This window comes from Silene latifolia, chromosome 7, assembly GCF_048544455.1.
Source record: "Silene latifolia isolate original U9 population chromosome 7, ASM4854445v1, whole genome shotgun sequence".
In the NCBI taxonomy this organism is placed as follows: domain Eukaryota; kingdom Viridiplantae; phylum Streptophyta; class Magnoliopsida; order Caryophyllales; family Caryophyllaceae; genus Silene; species Silene latifolia.
The window spans coordinates 10,161,723-10,169,170 of NC_133532.1; the positions used below are offsets into that span (position 1 = coordinate 10,161,723).

At 36.5% G+C, this 7,448-nt stretch overlaps 1 long non-coding RNA gene across 3 annotated transcripts; it reads right to left on the bottom strand.

The window, feature by feature from the left end:
- Window positions 1-2,495: 2,495 nt before the first annotated feature.
- On the bottom strand, window positions 2,496-7,272 carry LOC141591662 (uncharacterized). 3 transcript variants are annotated; one of them, XR_012520955.1, is made up of 9 exons: window positions 7,033-7,272; window positions 6,856-6,892; window positions 6,570-6,674; window positions 6,311-6,486; window positions 6,138-6,186; window positions 4,522-4,590; window positions 4,328-4,426; window positions 3,431-3,497; window positions 2,496-2,907 (listed from the first exon to the last, which is right to left on the bottom strand). It is a non-coding gene; the product is annotated as an uncharacterized LOC141591662 (long non-coding RNA). The 3 variants fall into 3 exon arrangements; XR_012520954.1 differs by lacking the exon at window positions 4,328-4,426; XR_012520956.1 differs by lacking the exon at window positions 4,328-4,426 and having other exon boundaries at window positions 6,570-6,693; window positions 7,033-7,181.
- Between the last annotated feature and the right edge of the window lie 176 nt (window positions 7,273-7,448).

A 7,448-nucleotide genomic window follows, 5' to 3' on the forward strand; every position in this document is an offset into this window, starting at 1 on the left:
CACCCCAAACAACATAAAAACATCATCAAAAATCACCGAAATCCTCAAGTTGGTGCAATTTTAGAAGAAAAGTAATATTTTGGATGTAATTTACAAAAAAAATTATATAAGGCTGTAATTTTCAAAAAGTGATTTTTAAAAGGCTGTAATCAACAATTTTCTCTAAAAAAAATTAAATCTCAGATTTGGTATAAATAAATTACTGAATAGTGGTTACCTTTAGCTAAGTTCATATGTGTTCATGTTGTGCGGAAGCGTGAATATCTTGTGTTGGGCCTCTGCTGCATCTGTGTCCACTGTCCATAATAGTACGATATTGTCCGCTTTGGGCCAAGCCCTCACGGATTTACTCTTGGGCTCCTTCCCAAAAGGCCTCGTACTATTATATTTTGTAGACACTTATAAAGATGATCTTCTATCTTTATTCTACCGATGTGGGACATGGGTTTGCACCCTAACAATCCTCCCCTCAAAACAAGGACCATCATGTTGACTCGGACCTTGACCTCCATGGAGAACTCCCCCACTCTACAGCCCCAACTTCCAGACACCCGAAACATCACAAGTCTTGATAACCTCCCCTTAGCCGACACACCATGCTACCACGAGCCGTCCATGTGCCCTTCTTGGGGAATTTGCTACACATGCATATCTAACATCCTCTGCATCCAATATACCCTGGACCGGGTCCGTCACTTCAGAAGTCCTAGAACACAAACGGTCTCTGGCATCCAACCTGGAAAGGACCCACCAGACCTTGTGGCACCCAATCTGATAAGGGTCCACCTGATCAACAGTTCTAGTACACAAATGGTCTTTGTCCCACAAGACCTATGACGCCTTTCATCCATTTAACCCTGGATCGGGCTTGCTCAAGGACTCACCCCGAGCTAGGAGTTCCATGTCTTACAGTGTAAGACTTCAAGTCTTGGACCTACTGATGCATCCTCGTGTCTAGCCCAAGTCGAACCTTGGGCTCTGATACCACTTGTTGTGCGGAAGCGTGAATATCTTGTGTTGGGCCTCTGCTGCATCTGTGTCCACTGTCCATAATAGTACGATATTGTCCGCTTTGCGCCAAGCCCTCACGGATTTACTCTTGGGCTCCTTCCCAAAAGGCCGCGTACTATTATATTTTGTAGACACTTATAAAGATGATCTTTTATCTTTATTCTACCGATATGTATTATAAGTTTGCCCCCATATGTATTTCGCAAAAATTGAACTCTCTGTAATGCTCGAAAAAAACTTAAAAAATTGATTAGATTATCATAAAGAAAATGACATACCTTTTAATGGAAAATATAATACATGTGACGATAAGAAGAGATGATATTCATATTTGTTGCATTGTGCACGTATATGTAACGAATCATGCAACATCTGCATTTTTTTTTTTGGATAATGATACGGTGTCAATCTCGACGCCACCTTCTCTCATGCACCCTTCATTATTGAGATCCTCACTTAATATTATTGGGTATACTCATTATTATGGGGTTCCCACTTATTACATATGAGAGGGTGACGCCGAGATTGGGCGCCACCGAATGCCGCTAACTCATTTTCCTTTTTTTATACATTTAAGTCTTCCACATACCAGAACACATTCGTAATTCATAGACGTCGACTTACCAAAAGTAATTAGCGTAGAGATCCCATGTTCTTCTTTTTCTAACCAATATCATTGTAAAATAGACAACTTTAATATCTATGTAACATGCAAAATTTATGTCTGTCAAATTAGACATACGTCAAGAGTATTAAGATTTTAAACATAATAGTCACTAATATCACCATAATTAATCTATAATAAAGATGACAATTCTAGAAAAAAAAAAAGTCAATAAAATAAAAGCATACAGATTTTGGAAATAATTACATCTACATCTAAAATCAATATATTTTGGAGTACTAATTCGAAGTATACCTCGAATAGTTAAGTCCAGTCTTAATGACGTAATTGTCGTGAGCATCATTAGTGAACTCGTTTTATTATAGTGGACTATATAATCCTGTAGTCAAGCAACAAATCATGAGATGAATAACAAATATGGAGTATAACATACTCTTAAGTCTTACGTACTAAAATAATATGATATGATGTGGTATTCATAATGCAACAATTAAGAGTTAAAGATGACATTCACAATGCATCAATTAAGCGTGAAGAAGGATAAAACAATAATGAGCAATATGAATGAATAGCGAGTAACGATATCAATGTACAACAATGAGATGTCATATATATACTATCAGTCGAATACTCGGTGGAGGGAAGATAGACCTTTATCTAAACTAGTTGTTTCTCCGCGCGCGTTGCGCGCGGAGACCCAATGACTGCCTGCGTTGTCGTTGAAGATATTAGGATTGCGTATAACGGATTATTGTGTTCTTCTATTGACTTAATTAATATGAACAATTTTCTTGGTTAATAAATCGACCTTAAGGAAACTGAAGAGAACCCTCTTTACTCCCCTTACAAAGAATCATAATGACGAATCAATCTTAAGGTGTGAACCACATCCAGCAATTATCATAATTCATAACCACAAAACAAATAAGTTTTTTTTACACCAATTCTTATCCCCAGTCTTGTTTTACTTGTTAATATTGCTAAAGCCTTGAAACAAAAATGTCACTAACTTCTCCATCCCAAAATTGTCCCAAGTCATTAGGTGATTTTATCTCTGGCAGGGCAAGCTTGTCATTGTGGACAACCTGCAATCAAGAGGGTTTCAGATGGCTAACAGGTGCAACATTTCACCAAGACTGTATGGTCAGGTTCGCTTCAACGGATGCAACTCCACAAGCAAGGTCAAGAAGCTCATAGAGGAGTTAAAGTTGATCTTCACTAATGACAGCAAAAAAGGTTGGAGAGCAGTTTGGTTCAAAGTGACTGTTAAGCTGCATACGAGATATGTATACAAGATATGATCAGAAAGGAATGCTTGCATTTTCAGTCAAAAAGATTCTTCTGTAGGTCAAGCAATTAATAACATCACGTTTGTAGTTGTAGTTAGGATGCTAATGTTTAATAAGCATCCTAATTACCAAAGCATGTTGGATAGTTTGTCAGTTTGTGTGCCTAGTGTCATAGTTTGTTGTACCATAGTGGATATTTTTGCAAAATTGTAATACTCCTTCCTGATACCTAGATACTTAAACATAAGTCAGGAGATAGCAAATATACACATTAGAACCTCAATGTACTCACTTAAAAAATGTGTACATCCGTATATGTTTGGTGTCCATAAATCTTTTAGGAAAGGCGGATATCCGTATATGTTTGGTGTCCATAAAGATAATCAGTTGCTACAATTCTCATGGAAATCTTTTTTCACGATTCCAATGACACCAAACAAGCAACAAAGTTGAGCAAAGAAACAATCAAGCTAATACAGAAGAGCAGAGAAGAATCATATAGAACCTGCATTTACTAATAATAGCTTTGCCCCTCCCTGCATAATTCCAGGGATCTCTAAGCGTGCCGCAATCTGCAAAATTCAGAATTTAGAATACCACAATTAACTCTTTTGTCTATCATGGATCTCATGCTTGAGGACATTTACCAGCTCAAATGAAATATCCCAAGATTTGCAAGACAATAAAATAAAATATTTTAGAAATATTACATTTCGGAAACCTAATAAGCCGTCTTGCCCATCTTGCCCTCTCTCCCTCTCCCTCCCTTTCGCCCTCTAAACGCTCTCCCTATCTCCGTCTTTCTCAATCTAAACAAAACCAAACAGAATCCCTTTCCCTTCCCCCTGCTGTCCATCTCAAGGGCGCACGACTGACCCCACTACGACATACGCGCTCAGATGTGCACACTGAAAATGTGAACAAGCTAAGTAAAAAAATAACGTATCCAATTGCAATATTAAGGCATTGAAAAACACTAAAAAAATACGATCCAACGGCTTAAGGGAAGAACTGAAATAGGGGTCATTTCTCATTTGGCATGTTAGTTTTGGTTAACTCAACAAAGGTATTTTGCAGTTTTAGTTTAATGGCCTAAATAAAAACAATGTCAATCAAGTTTCCAATACCCCAAAAATTATAATAAACCACCTCTCTTTCCCTCAATCAATGACAAACGCAACATTGTAATCATCATCTTCACCAACAACTCCATAATGGTGTGCTCATACTCATGTTTCTTCATCTATTTACAGCCAACTCAGTACGTTTACTCTTTTACTTTCACCATGTTCTATAGGTAAATAATAATGAACAAAGTTACTTTATTCCACTGTTTCAAAGACAAATAATAGTGAGTTTTTGACTCCATTACATGTGCTAATTCAGAAAAAGGGCCACATGCCTTATATTTTTATGGACCTTGAATAGCCTGAATTTGAACTATAGAGTCTGTGGTACTTAATGATCACCGCTAACGTAGCAGAACAAACAAACTGCCAAACTGCAAATAACATTCTTCTTAGGTTACTCTAAGCCACTGAATCAAACATTCACCATTAAAGAACAGAGAAACCAGTTAAGTAATAGTATGATTACCTGAATTTAATAAATGATCATGGTTACAGCCTGCTTAGTTGACGCAACCAGCGAATTCTTACATTTTCACTATAAACAAAAATTGTTGTACACAAATGTGTAAGAACTTGACAGAAGAAAATATCACTACACGAGTAAAACGAAAAATGGATATAAGAAAAAAATTCAGCCGTAATTGTCGGTGAACATAGCTATAATTGTGAGGAGAAGCTGGTCAGGCCATTCCTCTCACATAAATCAAACTAAAACAGGCTGAAACAATATACCTAACACTTTGTGGCAATGCGTTAAATATGCAGTTTGTCTCATAAACAGGAATCAACGACGGAACAAAGAAACGACCTCTCCCATCATCTCGTCCCTCCCTCCCTCCACTCCCCCAACTCCTTCCATCTAAGCAATACATCGTTAGTGGACTCAAAATATCATATTAGACTAACCACAAAATATCATATTAGACTAAACAATATAACATCGAAAAGGTAATACCCTTTTCACAATAACAAGCATATAGGTCAATGGGATTCTCAACAGTCTCCTCCCTCCCTTCCCCTTCTCCTTCACCTTCTGCTTCTTCCCCTCCTTCTCCCGTCCTCCTTCCCGGCCTCAGTACAATTGCTAACAAAGTAGTAAATCTGGACCCCGTGATTATGCTGCCAGCGATACAACTCTATAGAAAACAGCCTAACCGCTAGCAACACTATCAACCGCCATCAAAATAACCCACCACCATCTCAAAATTCCCACTTCTGCCACTAACTCCAACATGAAAACAATGAACAACACTCCCATCATCACCCAAAGCAAGATGAACCAATTTAACCACCCATCTTTCAAGTAACTATGGTAGATCGGTAGATCACAAATTATAGAATACAATAGTCTTACAGCATGAGACGGTCCCTTAGTAATAAATGAGTGTTTTCATACATAAAAAACAGTCTTACGATTTGCACGATAATTACTCTTATTAGTTGATTGTGCACCAAAGTTTAAATTACTTTTAGAAATCCATGTACAATCCTTCAAACACGTTAACAAATCACACGCCAAAAGTTATAATCTTTCTTGATAATCAACAAACCTATCACCCAGTTCTTGAAATTTCAACTAAAAACAGACTCCATTCGTCTCAATCATTTGTTTACCTTTTATATTCTTTGTGAGGTTGTTTTAATCAATAGTACGCGAATGGTAGGGATGAATAGACTAATCCCAAAAACTAAACAAAGAACAACCAATTGTAAATTATACATAAAATTCAATAACAAAAAAGATGAAAACTTTCAAATAATTAAACTAAGTGATAAGTTAATATAGAAAAGTAATTAACATCCTCTTCTACATCAAAAGGGTTGGATTATAATGTCCGGCCATTTTCAAAAACTTCCAAATGAAATCCAATTGTGATAGCAAACAGGAAGAAGGAAGAGAGAAAAGGGAAAGATTAAATACAAGGTAGTTGATGATAAATTAAAGACATTCACACTAAATCTTAGATCAGTAAAAAGGAATGCGTCTTAATAAAAATAATAAAGATCGAATACAAAAAGACAAAATATTCCAGACCCTTATTGAACAACCGTAAAACTATACTGAGATGAATAAATCCTTACCTATTGAATAAAATCAACCCAAACGCCAAACGCTGAAAATTAGAGTAAACTGAAACAAAAGAGGAAATGAGTAATGTAGAAGTAGTGATGAATATGAAAAATAGAATGAGTGATGAGGAGGGAAGAGGAGGAATTTCTGAGAAAAAAAGGGTGAGGTTTTGTTTGCGTCCAACCCCGTATACTTTACGATCATTTTGTAGTCATCTGAGGAGTTCTTCAGTGGGGTGATTTTGCATCCGAGCTTGTTATATCAGTCTGATAACGGATCCTCCTGGGTTGCGCCACTTATAGCGTGTATTAGTTATGAAGCCACGGTTATATCCCTAACTGTCTCAAGGGGCGTGTCAGCCTACATCACAATGTTGCAAAGTTAAATACATAAGCACAGAAACCAAATGAAACCATGAAATTTAGACGGTATCGTGAATTTACATGATCAGCCAATCCTTGGAAATCTTTGATAATGAAAGGCCGGGTTCAGTGCATTAGAGTAAACCATTTGGAGCTGAAAAATGATCAATCATCAACTGGAGGAACCTGTTCAATAAAAATGGATCTGTAAAGCAAATAAATTCATGCTAAAATCGTAAAGTATATAAAAATGGAATCGTAACGCGAAAATGAATCCAAACGAAAAACATATCAAAACCCTAATCAAGCGATCGAAATCAAATCTGTTGATGAACAAAAGAGGAGATGAGTAAATGAAATAAACGACCTTTGCTCTAGCGCCACCGACGATTTGAATTGCATGCCTAGCACATCAACAATAATACACGAATCAATCAGCATGGAAAAAACGCAAACAAATTAACACTAATAAAGCGGAATTAGGGAAATTAGGGTTATAAACAAAATTACAGACAAAACGACAAGAAGACGAAAGTGAACTAACCTTCAAATCAATCGATCAACAATGTAAACGATCATTCCAGAAGAAGAAGAAAGTAGAAGAAGGAATTAATCATTATTGATGGGACGATGAAGAGGAGAGTAGAATGAGGATTATAGCAATGAATAATTGAAGAGAGATGGAGAATCAGTAGTAAGGGAGAAAGAAGGCTGGTGGGTAAGAAAAAGAAGGAACACTGTAGAGCACATGAGATGCACGAAATCTACTGCTCTGCTGTTCATTAGGGAATGTTTTCCAAAGTTCTTACATTTAGAAGGGTTTTAGATTGATCTACGTTATTACAATATTTATCCGGAGTATGATTCTATTTGCTCATAAACTCTTTCTTATTGTTTTATTTGAATTTTTTTTAATCTATTTTTATAAGGAAAATTGTATATATTATCTTTTGTTTGAGG